The sequence below is a fragment of the Vicugna pacos genome, chromosome 6 (assembly GCF_048564905.1).
Source record: "Vicugna pacos chromosome 6, VicPac4, whole genome shotgun sequence".
Taxonomy (NCBI): Eukaryota; Metazoa; Chordata; class Mammalia; order Artiodactyla; family Camelidae; genus Vicugna; species Vicugna pacos.
Genome location: NC_132992.1, coordinates 91,347,379 through 91,366,516, shown reverse-complemented (window position 1 = coordinate 91,366,516; position 19,138 = coordinate 91,347,379). Strand labels below are relative to the sequence as shown.

Here is a 19,138-nt window from a genome sequence, read left to right as displayed (position 1 = left end):
ACTTAAGGGCTGTGTGAATTTCTTAAACATTCTCTACATTTATGTCTTTTAGTGTTCTTGGGGTTGAAGGCCGTGATTGTTCTGAACTGTAATGTATCAGTCTTAGATCCAAGTTCTTAAAACAAGCGTCTTTTTGGGAACTTTGTAGAGAAACTATGCATTCTGATTAAAAAGTGACCTTTATCACTCTCATTTAGTCCCTGCTTATTTTTAAACGTCATTGTACTTGATTTTTGAGAATGTTAGTAGATGGAGTGAAAAATTAGATCATTGCCTCTTTGAATCTGAGTTTTAAAATCTGAGTAATTCCCTGTGGAATGCTGCACCTACACAGTTTGACAAAGTCAAGTCTGCTGAAATAAGTCATTTCTGGCTTCATAGCTTATAAATTCTGCATAAATATTTCACAAATGAAAACCAATTGTGGGAGAACTGGTTTTTATGTGGCTTTATTAATTTCACTTTCCCCACTCTCTAGTAATTGATGGGAGGATGTCATTGTAAGTAGTTGGTACTTCCGCATAGATAGGAGAGAGATGGGGAAGTACCCTGTTAGGCAGCCTAGCTTCTGAGTCATAGATCTGTAGACTTCACAATCAGCTGGAGAAAGCTGAAGAGGGTTTAACTGTCAGGAAGGGTGGTAGGTGGGAGAAAGCACCAAGATGTTCCTCGGTGCTATCTCAGCACCTGCTCCATGAATATCTTTTAAAAATTGCCCCAATTTTTAAAAATTGGGGTGACCTATTGGATGGCCCTGGAGTTTTCAGTAGTGGGAGATAGTCTTATCTCTCCTGTAGCTGTGGAGTAGCTTACGGATAGACACTCAAAGACACTGTGGTGTATTGGTGCCAGCCTGCTTGTATTTGCTGCTAAAGGTGAAAATCCATTTAAAAGGACAGGTTATAGTGCAGTTCCAGAGCCTTGGGCCTTTTTAGAGGGATCATTTCACTGCTTTTATTCTCTTCTGTTTGAGCAGAGTAAATTGGGGCCTATGAGCCTTCCCTCCAAATTTCTAGAGTCCTTTTGTTTTGGCAACGAGACAAATGACTAATGCCACTTAATTAAACAAGTATTTTACACCCATGTCTGCGTGCTTTTGCCCTTCCAGCTGTGAGGGCAAAGACGACTGCTGGGTCTGTCTATAGCTCAGTGCCTTGTATGTGGAATGATTGTTTCCTTTTTGGTCCATCAAAACATGAAATTGGTGGTGAGGGTATAGCTCAGTGGTAGAGTGTGTGCTTAGCATGCATGAGGTCCTGGGTTCAATCCCCAGTACCTCCACTAAATAAGTAAACCTAATTACCTCCCCACCCCAAATAAATACAAAAGACAAAAACTTTTTTAAAAGGAACTGTAATTTAAAAAAAAGAAAAGAAAAGAAATGGAAGACGCCATGATGGGAGTTCTGTGTGGTTGTGCTTGACCATTTCAGGGGTCTAAAAAGCTCCAACCTTGTACAAAGCTTCCAGTCTACCAGGGAAATGAATGTCAACAACTATAGAAGAACAAGCAAGATTAGAAGAATCTTACGAGTTGTGTAAACTTTATAGAATCTCTCAGAAGTCAGAACTCACTAATGGCTGAGGAGATGTAGTGACCAGTATCCTGCAAGAAATGTGTCCCTTGGCGGGACAGCACAGGGCAAAAGTGTGGACTGTTAACGCACAGCTCTTTAGATGTCTCCTCACCTCCCCCCTTCCTAATAGTTTGCTTCCTGAACTTCCATTACATTTCCAATTGAGTGTTAAGACCTGGTGGTTTAAGAAGGGACACGTGGAGAGAGTAGAGGGTGGAAATGGGTGGCGGAATAATAAGTTAAAGGACGCCTAGTATCTCTTACCATCCTTCTTTCAGACCACCTTCTCATTTATTAATTATAGGAAGGCTAACTTAAATCATATTCTACCATATTTCTATTTCTGAGAGATTGGAAATGATTCAGGCAGTGAACTCATGCTAAGTAATTTCCTTTACCACAAAGTAGTTTGGCTGCCTCATGAAATTGCTTTTTGGTTAGTCTTGCGCTTTTGATGTTACTTCTAGCAGCAGGCAGTTGGTGCTGGGCATCCATTACAGTATGGAGAATTAGCACTGGGCAGGACCAGCCCAGTCTGTTGTGCAGTTAAGGAAGGCAGCTGAAAGAGGAGCTTTTCAAGGGCACATTGCAAGGTAGTGATGGTGCTACAGGTAGAGCCAACATTTCCTGCATTTTGTTAGGCTACAAAGCCACTGTAACTTTGGGGGTCAGGACCCCATTCCAGTTCAGATCTATGCTGAGTTTCCAGTAAAATACTTGGAAAAATCGGGGTGGAAATTTGTGTTCATGCATCTAAATTAGTTACCCCAGTTTGGAGCAATACAAGTTAAATGAAGAACTGTAGGCGTGTACATGTTTTCTTAATCTTCTAAACTATAGTTTGTTCTTGATTGTGGAATTTTTGAAACCTGGGCTATTCAAGGGCCCCCCTCCCCCAGTCAACGCATTTATTAGATTTGGAGCTTAAATTGTGGTGAAATGCCCTAACTGCACAAGTTTATAAAGCTCACACCATTAATGCAACAGTCTGTGTCCTTCACTTTTATAAGGTCTCCATCAAACTCTGTGAGGCTAAGTGGCTTAGAACAGTGAATGAATCTGATTATTGCCTGTAAATCTAAGGAAAGTTGAAATCTCTAGTAATAAATTCACCTCGTTTTTCTCTACTTTGCCAGTAGTATGCCCTTCCAAAGTAGAGGCCAAATCAACTTATTGGTACTGCAGTTGCTCCTGCCACCTCCCCATCCAAATGAGTGAAGCATGTTCACTTGAATAGGACAAGCAGAAAGTCTGTCTCAATCCATGGTAGCTTGTTTCATGGCACCCCTGTTGCAACGGAGAAATGCAGAAAGTGACTTATGGGTCATGCCCATGAGAGGCAGGTCATTGCCGAGCGGGAAGAGCACCACAGACACACAGCCTCTCATGGGGATTTTCTCCTATTAAAGAGGAGTGACAGGAGTGATGTGGTGGATTAGGTAAGCGCAGCTGTTTATCCCCGCTTGTCAAGCATCTGCTGTGCGAGCTGGAGAGTACAGCCGTGAACAAGACGATGTGCCCAGGCAGGAGACAGGCTGCGACCAGAGAGCTCACAGATACTGGTCTACAGTCCACTGGGAAGTCCTGGGAGGAAGTGGAGAGTCTAGGGACCAGAGGGCCTAGCCCAGACTAGTTGGATAAAGGCCTTCCTGAGGAGGGGGCATTTCACCTGGGACTTGAGAGTTGAACAAAGTGCCCAAGCCAGCGTTTGGCTGCAAACCAGCTTGCTTTTTCTTTCTTTTTTTTTTTTTTGTAATGTTAATTTCTATGTAAAAAGGGAGATAAAACTAATTAGGTGATAAATGTATAAATATTTGCCGTAAGTCCATAGCACTCAGTATAAAAGAGCTACTTCTGCCTTGGAAATGTATCAAATTAACAAATTAATCCACTGGAACTGGTATCAAGATGGCTGAGTTGTTCTCAGTACATGGTTACCAGCGTCATGTCTGACTTTTTTTTGGTTTTTTCTTTTTCGTTTTTTCCGAGCCATTCCCTGTTCAAAGTTCCCACTTGAACTTGGGGATTAACGGTGGAAATCATTTTGGAGTCCCATGCCTCAGAAGGGAGATCGGCTGCAGAGGTACTGAGGAGGCAAAACTGATCAGTGGCAGGAGCAGACTGGAGTCATTAAAACAGGCCAGGTCCCTACTGCGCCCTTTGTCATCCAGCTGACATCAGCAAAGCCATCGCCTCCATTTCCTCAGCTATAAAACAAGCCTAACAACGCCAGTCTTCGGGCTTCTAGGAGTCAGCTGTGATGGTGAGTTAAATGTGGGACGTGTCATGCCGTCAGCCTCCTCTCTCTGTGCCCTGGTACAGAGCTGCCACCAGACTTACTCGAAACTAATGGACAATTTCAATTTGGGGATTTACAGGATGGGGTGGGGAGGAAGGACTGTTACATTCTAAGCCATGCCGTCCTGTCACCACCTGAGGAACGGATCGAGGGTGTCCTTGCACTGTTCTCCTTACACAGCAGTGACACTGTGGCAAGAATGCCATCATGAACTGCCTGAATCTTCTGGTGACTTTCTCACCAGGTCATACCCCTGACGGTGCTAACCCTGACAGGGTTCGAGGCTGAAGCCATCATCCCACCATGTCCCTCTGCCACCTCCTCTCCCTTTCCGTGCTCACTGCAGACCTGGTGCTTAGACTTCACTCTTCTCTCTGTCACCTAAGTCATGCCGGCCCCCCAGGGTGTCTGAGTCACTGCAGCCGCTCCTGCTCTGCCCTGCGAGATTCCTGTTACCCTCGTTCCCACCTCTTTGGCTGCCACGTCCTGGCCCCTGTCCTTCCTAGGAGCCAACCCACATCTGGAATCTTAAACTCCCAATGTCCTATGCTCTCCAACTCTTCACACCTTCTTTCCTGCTATCCCTTTATTTCAGCCTCAGGCCTTCAATTTTCTAATCCCTCTTTCCTTCCCCGACTAGAACTCCCTGTTGATGACTAGCATCCTCAGCTTCTTGTACCACTTATGTCTGATAAAACATCACACTTGGATCAGCCCACTTTTGCATGCTGCTGAAATCCTGGATCTACTGTAGGAAACACCACTCGTGTATGTAGATTTTGGCTGTGACGTACTCATGGTCCCCAGCCTCACCAGGGTAGGGTGTTTGATGTCACCGGACAGTTCTTTTAATGTGTCCTGACTCAACCCCCCTTCACCATGTTGCTCAGCAAATTTTCTGAATTACTTTCCTCCAAGTCCAGAAGAAATCTGCCTGTGTCCATCTCCCCACCGTCCTCCAGTAGTCCAATTCTAGGGCCTCCTACTTCAAGAAAGAGTTGGAGGGGTCAGAATTCATCTCCCCAGATGCCAGCTGTCCCTTTGTGCCCATCTCCCCTTCAGATAACTGACGAGCTCCTGCCACTCTTGGCCATGCTCGGCTGCTCCCAGCTGGGCCTGTGTCCTCCACTTGTGCCTAGGCTGCTCCTCGGCTTCCTCTCTGTCCCTGTGCCATCACGTGTCTTCTCTCATAGACCTGCCGTTTGTCCCTGGCTCTTTTCCTTTGGATTAAGTCGCTCCTGGTCTTTAAAAACTGACTCCAAGTCTCCCTGTAGCCACTGCCCGCCTCTTTCCATGATCAGCTCAGCCTCCTGAACCCAGGCCTGCGTCAACAGTCTCTGCATCCCCTGCTGGGCCGCGTCTCCCACAGTCTCCCGGGTGTTCGGCATCCACGTGTGATGCCCGAGCAGGCGCAGGCTTTTCTGACCTCGTTTTCTTAACCTCTCCTGCACCTGATGAGGCCAGCCTCTTGGTCCCCAGATCCCTTCCTTGGCCCTGCTCTCCTTTTTCTCCATCTTCTTGCTTCTGACTTTTCCTCCTCTAGCCCCTCTCCTTATTCTGCGTACTGTCCTGCGTCACCTGATCCGTCCTTATGGCTTAACAGCCGCCTGTGTGCTGACTATTCTTTGCTTCTGTCTCTAGTCTGGATTCTTCCCGGAGCCCTAAGCCCCCATCCACTGTTCCTGCTCATTGTCCCACGGGGTCTGCCTCACAGCCTTCTCTGCTCTACTCTAGAGCCCCTCCCTAGTCACCCAGTTGCCCAGGATCGAAACCTGGAGATCATCTTTGAGTCCTCTGGCTCCATAATCCCCCATGTGTAGCCGCCAAGTCCTCCTAAATGTTTTTCAAACTTTTCCCATTTCCGCTGTTACTGTCTTTGTGCAGACCCTGGCTCGCGCTCTCTCTCTCACCTAAACCTTTGCCAACCAGCTTCTCTGCCCCCAGCCCTCTTTTCTGAAGGCTTCTGAATTTTTCTAACACACACATGGAACCACGTTGCTCCAATTCAAGCCTCTGGGTGCTTCAGGATGGACCAGCTCTTCGGCAAGGCATTCCTAAAGTGCTTGCCTCACTCTCCACCCTTCTTGCTACCCCAGATACATGCCCCGTGATGGTTCAGACCTTTGCTTTTAGACTGCTTGTTTTCCTCTACCTAGAATATCCTTTCCCACCTCCTTCAACCTCACCCCGCTTCCAAAACAGCTCAGATGACAGCTCTAGGAAGGCTTCCTTGGAACGGTATCTCCATAGCGTTCTGCCCAAACGTCTGTCATTGTACTCACGTTATAATGAAGGTGGCTGCACTTAACCACAGAGCTGCACGTTCTGTGAGGACAGGGACAGCTTCTCATTTGCCCAGTGCAGGACAAGTGGTGGGTCCTGTCTAAGCAGAAACACCTGGTGACGCTAATCCCTGTGTCCTCCACCCCTACTGCCTGTGGAATAAAGTCCAGAATCCTTAGCTAGGCTTTAAGGACACATGGCATGGCAGAAAAAGAAGAGGAGCTTTGATTAGGCAGACTTGGATTTGAATATTCCACGGTTTATCAGTTAAGCAATCTCAGGTGAGTTTGTTGACCTCTCTGGGCCAGTTTTTGGATCTGTAAAAATAGGACTGTTGTTGTTGAAGACTGTTGTAAAGCTTAACTGAAATAATACCTACAAGCTCCTGGAAGGATTATACTGTTTTTCTCCCTCTCTTCTCCTCCGTCCTCCCCCCACCACATCAACCTCACGAAAGTTCCATTGTTGGTAAATCTGCCCTTTGCTTTTCCATGTCTTTGCTCACACCCTGTTCATTAAGGAATGCCTTCCTCCTGTCTACCAGCCTCTCTGCTCAGTTTAGATGCTGCCTCAAGGCATGCCCACGCCCTCCAGTTCCAGATAACCCCTCCCTGGTCTCCTGTTCCCCAGTCTGTAATACAACGGCCATGGAACACATAGTATTCCCAACTTGCTATCAGTTAGAGAGCTGTCTTTGACTTTAATTACTTGTTCCTGAGTTGGAAGCATGTGGAAGGCAGGGATGTTTTCTGCTTTTTTGTAGCTATTCAGGGCCTGGAACATACTAAGAGTTAACTTGTTTACTTTGATGGGGGGCTGGAAAGGGAAAAATGGGAGGTAGATGGGAAAATGCTGCTTCATGGACTAAGCTGGGTGTCAGAGCCTTAGCTTAATCAAACTCTTTGGGACCTCTGAGTTTAGCTTACTTGTCCTTAAGATTTTTTGAGTAATACAAATTTCCACATTTGCAAGCAAATAAACAAATGTCTGGAAACTGGACATAATTCTAGAAAATTCAAACAGTGAAAAGTCATTAGTGTATAATGTAAAGAGACTAAAGAATATTGCTTGCCCCAAACTACATGAAAGTGTATATTCCTAATTATTTCTCAAAAGTGTATCCAGGAAGGTAACCCTTTACATAGACTGTGCTTTAGAAAGATAATCTTATCCTGACCGGCTCCCACTGCAGCCACCACAGCAAAGAGGGAGTCCGTGTAGAAAGACCATTTCCTGTCAAAATAAATGCCTTATTGATTCCTGTATTAACCCAATAGTTAGCCGGTAACAATGCTGTTTGGGTAACAGCAGAGAGAGGTGCTTTATAGATCTGCTCACATTTCTCTTCCAGCCAGTAAGTGGCAATTTCTCTTGGACTCTCTGCTCATCTCCCTTCCCTTTCCCCCACCCCCCCAAAACTGGTGAATTCTAGATGCAAAGCCTACTCGACAAGAGACTAGACTAGAACCAATCCATTTCTGGCTTCAACCTGAAGCGGGTGTAGCCATGTTCAGTGGTGACTCCACGATGTCAGGACCCATTAGAACTCATCCCTTTCAGTCTCAGACCAGCCACTGCTTGCTTTCACACGTATGGAGCTTTTAAATCGCATTTCCCATCCTATATTCAACTGTTTTTTTTTAGGATCCTAATTTAGTAACTTACATGTTACCTACCAGACATAAACCATCTGATTGGCTGCATCTGTCATAGGAACCTGTGGAGCTGTGAGCCATCTTGACTGTCATCCAGCAGGTCATCCTGCCAGCTCGCTGTTAGCAGCTCACTCTCACACGGCCTGTATTTGCATAAGCTGGTGTTAGGCATCATGAATACAGTCTAGAAACCACCTCCAGGAGTGGCTGAGGATGTTACTGTATGTCACACAGATGCATGCGTGCGGATTTGTTTAGCAGAACATATTGGGTCCCTAGGGCATGCACTGTTGCCTGGCCAGCGACCACTCCTCCCAGCACCCAGCACCCAGCACTCCCTCCTTAACAGAGCCCCACGTTTTCCTTCAGATAGCATCCGTGGGGAGGGGATGGAGCTCCCTAAGCTTGGGGGATACATCACGATTGGCTAAACAGCCCAGGCAGCTTTATTTCCTTTAGCCAGTATTTAATCTGAGAAGGAGATGAGACTGTGACCCGGTTCTGGCCGATGAAATGTCAAGGAAAATGTGTGTTCTTAGAGAGACTTATCTTCATGCCTGCCCCAGAACTGGTGTGATGGCTAGGACTGTGGCATTATCTAACAACTGTGAGGAAAAGGCTAAGAGAATTGCAGAGTCAGTGGTCAGGCCCTGTGGAGCCGTGAACCCGCTGCTACCACTGGCCTCATGTAAACCCTCGTCCTGGAGTGCCAGTAACTTGCAGGGGCCCATTCTCACGACATTGCCACAGGTGAGACTGTAAGTGGTTTCCCCAGGGCAGGGGTGAGGGGGGGACAAGAGGATGGGGAGTGGGATGGAGGGAATGGAACATCAAAGAAGGTTAGTCTTCTGCATGTCTAAAGTGTTTGCTCTTGGTAATTTCACTGTCCACCCATATGGAATGTTATAAAACTATAATTTTGTATGTAATGGTTTTTAATTTTGAAAATGTTTTTGATATGAAAAATGCTATGATAAAATCATAAGCAAAAATATAGCACCTTGTGTATAAGTTATAATCCTACGTTTTTGGGAAAAGTATAGAAAAATTGGAACATTAATATGTCAAAACAATGTCATTTGCTTCTGGGAACTAGGATTTGGGGCAGTTGGTTTCTTTTTTGACTTTATATTTGTGTGCCATTATTACATACGTATTTTCCTTTTTCATTTTTTTTTTTAATGGAGATACTGGGGATTGAACCCAGGACCTTGTGCATGCTAAGCACACGCTCTACACTGAGCTGTATCCTCCTCCCCCTTATTTTTCAGTTTTCTAATTGTAAAAGACAAAGCTTGCCATTTTAACCATTTGTAAGTGTGCCATTCATTGGTATTAAGTACACTCAAGTTGTTGTGCATACATCACCACTATCCATCCCCAGAACTAGAATTTTCATCTTGTAAGATTGAAACTCCATTCCTGTCCCCATTTCCCATTTCCTGAGAGTAGAGCTCAATGGTAGAGCGCATGCCTAGCATGCATGACTTCTTATCCCCGAAAATCTCCCCTAGAACACTTTGGCCTCCACATCTCTGAAGCTGCCCTGGGGAGTCAGTCACTGTGTCCCCACAACCCCGGGTATCCCTTTAATGTACTCACTAGGTTGTGGTGACATCATCTGTTTCCCCCAGCGAACTATCCAGAAAGCAGTGAGCTCAGTTCGCTGACGATCAAGTGCTCCCACATGGCAGCCACCCTGCTGGGCACCCAGAGTTCAGCAGAAACATGCCACTGGGTACCAGATGCTCTTCATGGAACCTCTCTTTTCAGGTGGAGGAAGTGGTGTTAGAATTCACTGGCTTGGTGGGAGTTGTAGAGTTGAGTCCAGAGACCCCAGAACTGGTTTAGACCAGCCCCCTGAGGCACCCAGATGAGGCGATCAGGTGGTAGGTTGGAGGGAAAGTGCCTTTCCTGCTCTCAGCCTCCTGGATCGCCATCACCCGTGAGCTCTGATCCTGCAAGGTGTCCCTCCCCCTTGCAGTCCTGCCAGGTGTTCTACCTTGACTTTGTTCAGATGTGCCTTGTCCCTCCCTGCCTTGCCTTCCCTCTGGAAGGTCTTCCTCCCCAAGCTCCGCCTGTAGACGCTGGACCCTTCAACTTCCACATCCGAGGCCACCTCCTCAGCATTCCAGCCCAACATAAGTCCTCCCTCTTTGAGCAACTGTGGTCCCCAGTAAGCGTGGTGTTTATGTTACAGGTAGCTTCAGGCTTGGAATTGTGCTTGTATGTGTATGTTGAAACCTCCCCCTCCTCCCTCCCTCCATTCCGCTCCCTCCTCCTCCTCCTCTCTCTCTCTTTCTCTCTCTCTCCCCCCCTTTCCCCCTCTCCCTCCCTCCCTCTCCCTCCTTCCCCCGCCTTCCCTCCTTTCTCTGTCTTTCTGTCTCTCTCTGTAGGTATCTTTCTGTTATGTGAGCTTGAAGAAAGGAATGGGAGGATACCACTCATTAGTTAGTAATGGTTACCTTAGGCCAGGGAGAGCCTAAAGAATTAGAAACAAACTTACCTGTTGAACTCTGAGCTAGTGCGTGAAATAAGAGGCTCTGAAGCTAGAAGGAGCCAGGCAGCGCACATCTGGGTCACTAGGAAGTGGGTTGAAAAGTGAATCGAGTCTCTTTGCCCTGGTTGTGGATTACATCAGCAACTGGGGCAGAAGAGTTGGAGGCTGCTTCCAGAAGCCAGAAGCGTGGCACATCCTTGATATTTACGGTGGGCTGAATAGAGCTCTTGTGTAGGGAGAACACGGTCCCCTGCCCCCATCACTTGTGCCCCTCGCTGCCTCTGCTGGGCTGCGTTGCCCAGTTTCCCTGTCTCTCTGCCCCAGCCCTCCCTCCTCCTTGTCCTCTCCTTTTTGCATCTTGTCTCACAGGCTTCTTCCCTCCTTGCGCTTTCCTCTCCGTGTTTGTCCTTTTCCCTTTTCTTGTGCCCAGATGTCTTCCCTCCCCTACTTCACTGGGCTCCTCTCTCTTTTGTATAGTTAACACTTCACACTGGTTCTATCTATCAGCTGTGGCTTTATGTGTTACTAATAGAGCAGTAGATGAGTTATGGTTTGGAGCTTCCCCCCCTAGAAAAATTCTAGCCCAGGTTATTTTTTTTCAGTCAGTGGGCTTTCATTGATTTTTCTCCCCCTGGATCATTGCTCTTCTACAGAAAAGCTCCCACCGCCCCAGGCCTGGGAAAGGAGGCCTCTGAGCTCTGCGGGAGCTGAACCTGGCCCTCCCCTCATCATCGTGCTGCGGCTTTCTTTCCTCCTCCCCATCAGTCCCTGGACCAGCAGTGTCAGGTCTGTGGGAAGTTCTCCTCTCTCCTGCCTGCCTTGGTCCTGGGAACGGGGTGTGCTGGGCACTGCTTCTGGGACTGCAGAGACCAGGATGACAAAAACTGTTTCCCAGACGCCCTGGTAGCTGGGGTTTGGGGTGAAAATCGAGTTCCTTCAATCAGACGCCCAATTTTGGAAGGCCGAAGTAAAGTGTTAAAGCTGCGGTGCATGCAGGTGTACTCAGTGTGTAAATGACGGGCCAGGGTTAAGGCAGGGAGCGGTGATGCTAGCTAGTTCCCCCTCTCCCCGACTCCGAGGGCCGTTTTGCTTTGGGAATTGGAAAGACAGCGGCTGTGGAGAGGAGTCACTTTCAGCCTGTTTCTCATATGAAGCATCTCTCCATGCAAGGCTTCCCAGGACTTTGTTGTCTGGCGAGATCGGAGAGACACCAGTGCATTGCTTATCCATGCCTCCACTTTCTGAATGCCAGAGGCAGTCTGCAGCACCAGCCGCACTGTTTTCTTATGCCCGGGGCACCACTGTGCTGCACACCCTTGAACTCGGCATTCCCGCTGGTGGCCTGATTCCCCACCTTCCTGGTCTGGGTCCTTGTTGGGAAGTCAGCCATTCTTGGATCTTTGGCCCATTGTTTTCAGCCCATCCGATGATTTTGTAAACTCACTCATTGTGTCAACTCTGTCCATTTAAAATATCAGCACTGCAGACAATGTGCTGAGGACTAAATGTTTCCCTGATTGAAATTCATGTGTAAAAATCCAGTCCCCAAGGGGATGGTATTGAGGTGGGGATGTGGGGGGGTGATTAGGGCAGGAGGGTGGAGCCCTTGTGAATGGGATTAGTGCCCTAATAATGGAGAGCCCCTGGGAACCCCTCTGCTCCTTCTGCTCTGCAGCCCAGAAGAGAGCTCTCACCAGGACCCGGCCACACTGGCACCCTGATCTGGCTTTCAGCCTCCAGAATTGTGGGAAATAAATACGTCGGTTATAAGCCACCTGGCCTGCGGTACTTTGTTATAGCGCCGGGACTGACCAAGACAGAGCCCCTCTCACCACCTCCCCTCCCCGTTATCCCTTCCCCAGTATCTCAGTGTGTAGTTCCGAACTGGTTCTTGTGCCTGTAGTGACGTCCTTGAGCACAGGCACTGTGTATCGGTTGTGCCTTCTGCACAAGGACAGGAGGACGCGGAAGAGCACGTCCCCACGTGCTGAGTAGAAGTCAGCTTGGCCACACCCACCTCACAGCAGCACCCCGGGCGAACCGCTGGTATCCCAGGCCAGGGGCTTACTGTGGGAGCTGTCTGTCTTTCCAGTTTCCCACGGGCCCTCGGCATCAGGGAGAGGGTAGAACTGAGTAGCGCCGCCACTTCCTGCTTTAAATCCCGCCTGTCTTTTACACACTGCGTAGTCCCCAGGGTGGTTTTAACTGGCCGGGCCCCTCCAGTAAGCCTAGTTGCTGGTTGGTTTTAGAAGGTTCTGATCCCACCAGCAACCCAAACCCATCAAAGAACTTTAGCAGGACCTGTGTCTTGGGTGTGACTTTTTGTCCCAAGGGCAGGTTTCTAGGCTTCCCTCAGGGACAAAGAAACTACTCTGCCTTAAAGGAGGCTGGAATCTGTATCGCTTGAAAGTTGTAAGACAAGTATGTGCTATCTAGCGTGGAACAGCTGTCTCAAGATCAGGTGAGGTGAGGAAGCCGCCTGGATTTTGCAGGAGAGGTGAGGGGGGCAAACTGGATGGAGCCGACTTCCTGGAGCTCCTACTAAGCAGTCCCTTCCTGTGGGAATTTGTCCTTCAAAACGACCTGGAGTGGGTGATAAAGGAGTGAAGTGGGACAAAGGGTGTGAAGACGGGGTGGGGGGCGGAGTGGAGGCTGGGCAGCCTGTGCTTGTGTTGGCTCGTGGGCTCACGTGGCTTTGGACCCTGGGTCTGGAGCCCCACTCTGCTTACTTTCTGGCTGTGGAGGGAAACACTACAGGCACCGCTGCAGTGAGCGTGGGAAGCCCTGCAGCTGGTGGCTTTGGCCATGGGTGAGCTGGACTTCTCCAGCACCTGCCCCTCCATCTCTCAAATTCTTTGCTTCTGTTGCTGTGTCTTAAATGCAATCTGAGCAGGAAACCGAATAGGAAGAACAGAGCTGCCCCTGCTTCAATCATTACTCCTTACTAGCTGTGCGACCTTGGACAAGAGACCTAACCTCTCTGAGTCCCAGTGGGGAAACAGGCCTGGCTTTCAAGGTGGTTTAAGAATGAAGTGAGGTTTTGTGCATAAAGCACCTTAGCTTGGTGCCAAGGAGGGAGGGGCAGGTGCTAGGCCACAGTCAGAGCCCTGGGTTCCGTTCATCTCTGCTAGCTCCACGTGGCTTTGGATGGGTCCTCTTTAGACTGAAATGGGCATGTTTTACGTGCTATGAAAAGTATCCCAGCAAGTCACCGTGTGGCCCATTTCTGCTAATTTCTCATAGGCTTTTTTTTTTAGGTTCAAAAGAACATTTATCTAAAATGTGAAAAGATCTCATAGGCTTTTATCTGTCACATGCAGAAGCATTCAGGGGCTCAGGACCCAGGGCGGAGAGACTGCAGACCAAGGAGCACCCCTTAGCAGGACTGGGGAGGGGCTCCCTCTACCCAGCATCTGTGTTGAGGCCTTCTGGCCTCGTGGAAGACAGCTGTCAGCCCAGGAGCTGGTCACTAACTTACCCTGAAGCTCATGAGCCGCTGGGGCAGGGGGCCCCCTCTTTTACCCTGTGCCAAGTCAGTCAGAGCACAGGAAATTCAGGAAATGGTAGTTGATCCAAACAGATGTGAGTGGCCGTGGGCGGACAGGCAGCTGCCTTGAAGCCAGGTCTAGCCTGGGCCCAGCAGATGCATGAGCAGGTGCTGTGCTTTGGCCGGGTGCTGCTGTCTGCTCTGACAGTGACAGCAGTGACAGCCGGGCCTGGCTGGGGCCCCTCAGGATGGGTCTTGCAGGTGAGTCCAGGAAGCAGGAAGCCAGGGTGAAGCGCTGAGCAGAGCAGAATGGTGGGGGCTTGGAGCTGTGGGGACGTTGTCTCTGGTGCACCCGGGCTGGTGGCTGAGCCCAGCTGGCTGTATCACCCTCAGGAGAGTCATCTCCCGGAAGCATGGGGAATGGGAAGGGGATGTAACCTTTGTACTCACTCCAGGAAGGCTTGAGGGGGCTGTTGGGTGCCAGATGCCTTGCCATCATCCAAAGGGCCGGGCACCATTCCTTCCATTCCACACAGAAGGAAGCTAGAGCCCAGAGAAGAAGGGACTTGCCTGCTGTCAAGCAGCTAGTAAGTGGCAGAGCCAGAATTCAAACCCCACTGCTGGCTGTTGAGGGGTTTTCTTACTTTTTTTTTCTTCTGGATTATTCTCAGGAGAGTAATTACAGGGTCAAAGCACTGGAACACTCTCATAGACCTTGATATGTAATGATCAAATTTTGCCCCCAAAGGGATGCACCAACTTAGAAGGCCAGCAATAATGGACCAGTTTCACCTGAAAATGATCTCCCCCATAAAACCACTGCTGCACCCCAGAGTCTGTGCCCTGTCCTGACCACGACCCTGCCTTCTCCTTGCAGGCAACTCCAGTGCAGTGTTGTGGTACAGCCTGTTGGGGCTTTAACTGGGATGGCATTGAACTTATGTATCACGTAGGGAGAGTGGATCTCTTTATAATGAATGTTAAGTCTTCCAATCCATGGACATGGTATATCTCACCACTTACGGAGGCCTCTTTATCTCAGTTGAGTTTTATGATTTTCTCCAGAGACCTTGTACATGTTTTTAAGAGGCCTGTGTTTGATGTTCTTGTAAGTGGTTCTTCTTACTTCATTTTCTAATTGTTACGGCTGGAATTTTTTTAATGTGGGTGGGGGTTTTTTGTATGTTGATTTTTATATCCAGCAACCTTGCTAAACCCTTGTGTTCTAGTAACTTATCTGTTGGTTCTGTGACTTTTCTATCATCTGTAAATAATGACAGTTTTGTTTCTTTCTTTCGGATCTTTGTACCTTTTTTTCCTTGCCCTTCTGCTCTAGCCAGGACCTCAGTTTGAACCACACTGGAAGTGATAACAATGGGCATCTTTGTTGTGTTTCCATTCTCACAGGGAAAGCTTTCAGTGCTCCACCACCATATGTGATGCTTGTCACAGGGTTTTGTAGCTTCCTACCCTTTAGCAGGGCAAGGAAGTCCTGACCATTTTTTAGTTTCCTAACATTCTTGTCATGAATGGATCTTGAATTTTACCTGCAATCGTAGAGAGGATGGTGTGACTTATTTTTTTCTGTTAAAGCAACAGATTATGCTGAGTTTTCCAATACTGAACCCATCTCCTTGCACCCTGGGGATGGTTGTTTTATCCTTTTCACATATGTCTGGATTCAGTGTGTTCGTCATGTAGGATTTTTTGCAAATATTTCCTGAATGAGATGTCCCTGTACTTTTTCTTTTCACGTTTCCCTTATCAGGTGTTGATGTCAAGGTGTCACAGAGTGAGTGGGGCAGTTCCCTCTTCTTCTGCAATCTGAGTTTGGGTAAGAGTAGAACTCTTTGTTCCTTAAATGCATGTGAGAGTCACAGGGGAAGCCATCTGGGCTGGCAGTTTGCTCTCTGGGAAGTTCGACTCCTGATCAACTTTCTCTGTCTAAAATGTCATGCCTTCCTTTCCATCCTCCCAGACCAGACCACCTCACAGCTGGGCCACTGTGGCACCCTAAGGGGTACTGCCCTGGGCTCCCTCAGCTAGTCTTCCCAAAGCTCCACCTCGATCCTAGCACTCTCCTGCCTCAGACCATCCACCGGTCCCCACTGCCCCCAGGTGAAATCCAGATCTACAGCAAGATGCTCGCGGCCCTCAGCAGTGCCTGGACTGCCTGTCCACCCTTCCCTAATGCTGTCCCTGGCTGAGCTTGTGACCCATCAAGTGTCCGTCCATGAAGATCCCTACAAAAGTCTGGTCCATCCCGACCCCTTTGCCACTAATGTCACCTCTTCCAGGAAGCCTGCCCCTTCCCTTTAGCTGTGGGTTCCCTCTGTCCTGTAGCTCTCTCTTTCTGCACAGTATCAGAACTGCTTTGGGTAGAAGTTTTCTCTAGTCAAGTGGATATTCCAAGAGGGCAGGCATTGTTTATGATAGTTCACTTATTCTGTCAACAAACTGTACCAGGCATCATGTTTGGTGCTGGGATATATCAGTAACTAAGACAGGCAGGTTCCAACCATATTGGGACTTTCCAGTGAGGAGGAAATAAAACAGCTTGCACTGTACAGATATGACTATAAATAAAACAAAATTAAATCTCCCAAAATCTCACTGGTAACTATTGGGGCATTTCTTCCCAACTTTAAAAATACATTAGTAACCTACCTGAATGGGTATATACTACCCTGTTTTACAGATGAGGAAACTGAGGCACAGAGCACTAAAGTCAAAGATCACAGGAACAACTGAGATCTGGATTTTAACCCAGGCAATCTGGTTCTGAGATCCCCACCCTACCCTACCCTACTCCACCAGCTCTTTAAAAAACATAGTTGAAGGTCGAACTATGTCTCTGTTTGGGAGCCCAAATTTTTCATTTCTCTTACAACATACATCTTACCTTGGGAACACAGAAATGTGCATTCTGGCCCCTACCTTGGTATCGCACATCACAGGCTCTACCTACTGCCTTCTCAGGGAGTCCAGGGGCCTGGGTTCTCCTGTCCCTGCCACCAAGTCACTGTGTGACCTCAAGCTAGTCACTTGGCCTCTCTGGGCCTCAGTTTTCACATCTGTAAAGAAGAGCTGAGATTCTGTTACATTACAGCTGGCCTTGAGGATCCCTCTGTTGAGGGGGTGGCATCCCAGGGACCTCTGCCCAGTGCTGGGCCTCCCTAGGCTGTACCCTGCCTTGTCTTTGTCCTGGCTGTGCCCACCTCCTTCCCGCATGGCCCGCACAGCCTTGGCTTATCTGAGTCCGTAGGCCCCTTGGCAGCAGCTGGGCAAGTCGCCCCCACAGGCCAGAGGAAACCTGCACCAGCCAGCATCCCACGAAGATGATGGCCCAAAGCAAGCACATGTTCTGGACACCACGCCCCCTCGCCTGTCAGGCAACTGTGCTCAGGATGGGTGACAAGGTGAGTGGTGCTGCAGAGCCTGGGGCCACCTGCAGCATTAGGCTGCTCTGAGGGACTCTGCCCCTCCTTCCTGCCTCAGCTTAAACACACGAACAGTGTAGTAGTGTATTTTATTTATTAGCACATTAAATAAGACTAAAGTTGCAAGTCTAAAATTCATCTTGTTGAAGTAGCAGTGAGTATAAATGATCTAGAAATTTTGCTTCAGTGAGCACGTGATTTGAAAATATCTGGATTTCTGTTGTTGACAAAGTCACAGATGCAGCAGACACCACTGAAGTTTTGTTCCCCCTATTCCTAAATGATAAAGTAAATAGTAGTCAGGTGTGTGGAAATGAGGATGTAAAATTTTTTCTGTTCAATTTCAGAAACCCCTGAATTCTATCCTTTGGTCTCCCCCTCTTTTTGTAGAACTGAGGTTAAAAACCCTGCTTGTGTCATAGGCTTGTGTCAGAGGGGCTATGAGAACAGTGGGAGGGGTGAGGGGCAGAGGGAGGAAAAGCCTTCATGATTGGGTGAGTCTACTTAAAACGGAAGCACAGGGCCAAATTTTACACCTCTGGGCCTTTGCACATGCTGTTCCCTCTGCTAGGCCTTTCTATCCCATCCCCTTGCCCCGTCTGCCACCACCAACTCCACTGTCTCCTTGTAAAGCCTCTTTTTGCCCCAACCCCAGTGTGGAATCCCCCTCACTCTAGTCCCCGACTGTCTGACCACCTCTTCTGAGAGCATCTGCATTGATCTCAGGGGTTTGCAGTCAGTTCAGGCTCTTCCTGCTGGGCTCACCCAGACAAGGACTCAGCCAGGGCTGCTCCATCTCTGGGTCTCCAGGGCCCAACTCAACACCAGTGCTCAGCAGGTGTTTGTTGAATGGATGAATGAATAACAAAGTCATGCCCTGCCATATTCTCTAAGCTCCTTGCAGGGCTGACATTTCAGAGAGGACTGCCTGCAATGATGTGTGTGTTACCTTCCTAATATGCTTTTTTAAAAAAGTTTTTTTTTAAAGCAGGTTAAAAACAATATATAACCACAAAGGAATATTATATGGCTATAAAAAGAAATGAAGTCCTGACACATGCAACAATATAGATGAATCTTGAAAACATCATGCTAAGTGAAAGAAGCCAGCGACAAAAGGCCACATATTGTATGATACAATTTATTATTTTTTTTGTATGATTCAATTTACATAGAATGTCCAGAATTGGCAAATCCAAAGAGACAGAAAGCAGATCAGTTGGGGGTGGGAAATGGGGCATGAATGCTACTAGATACAACATGTTAGGGTGTTGAAAATGCTCTAAAATTAGTGGTGATGGTTGTGGAACTCTGAATATACTAAAAGCCAGTGAATTGTACACTTTAAATGGTGAATTCTAGGCTATGAGAATTGCATCTCAGTAAATGTGTTATTAAAAAGTATATATGAAAACATCTACATCTTTGTCAATTTCCACATTTTCCTGCAATGTGGTCCCTGCTTAGAGCTGGGCAGTGAGATTTTGGATGTATGTGTGTTTTGGATTTTCTGCAATAAACTTACTACATTTGTAATCATTTTTTGTTTGTTTACCTAAAAACACTTGATTCTTATATATTATCTCATCATCTGTCTAAAAAAGTAAGGGGCATACAAATAGATACATTTTTACGTTAGAAAGAAATGATGAAAGGAAAACCCATAATATAAAGTGGTGGCCCTTAGGCCTGTGGGTTGAGGTAGCTGTCGCTGGTGATGAGTCCTTGGAGGTTTATCAGACTTTAATTCTCTCTACTTTTATGTATGTTTGAAACTGCTCATAATAAAAAAATTTAAACATACTTGAACCATTCAGCAGATACTTATCACTAGTAGCTGCATTTATTGATTACCTGCTGTGTGCCAAGCTGTGTGTGAAATGTTCCTAGGATCCAGG

At 47.7% G+C, this 19,138-nt stretch overlaps 1 long non-coding RNA gene across 1 annotated transcript; it reads left to right on the top strand.

Annotated features, from left to right (window-relative positions):
* The first annotated feature begins 3,365 nt into the window (after positions 1–3,365).
* Positions 3,366–18,779, top strand: LOC116281031 (uncharacterized). The gene is made up of 2 exons (XR_012073818.1): positions 3,366–3,839; positions 15,569–18,779. It is a non-coding gene; the product is annotated as an uncharacterized lncRNA (long non-coding RNA).
* The last annotated feature ends 359 nt before the right edge of the window (positions 18,780–19,138 follow it).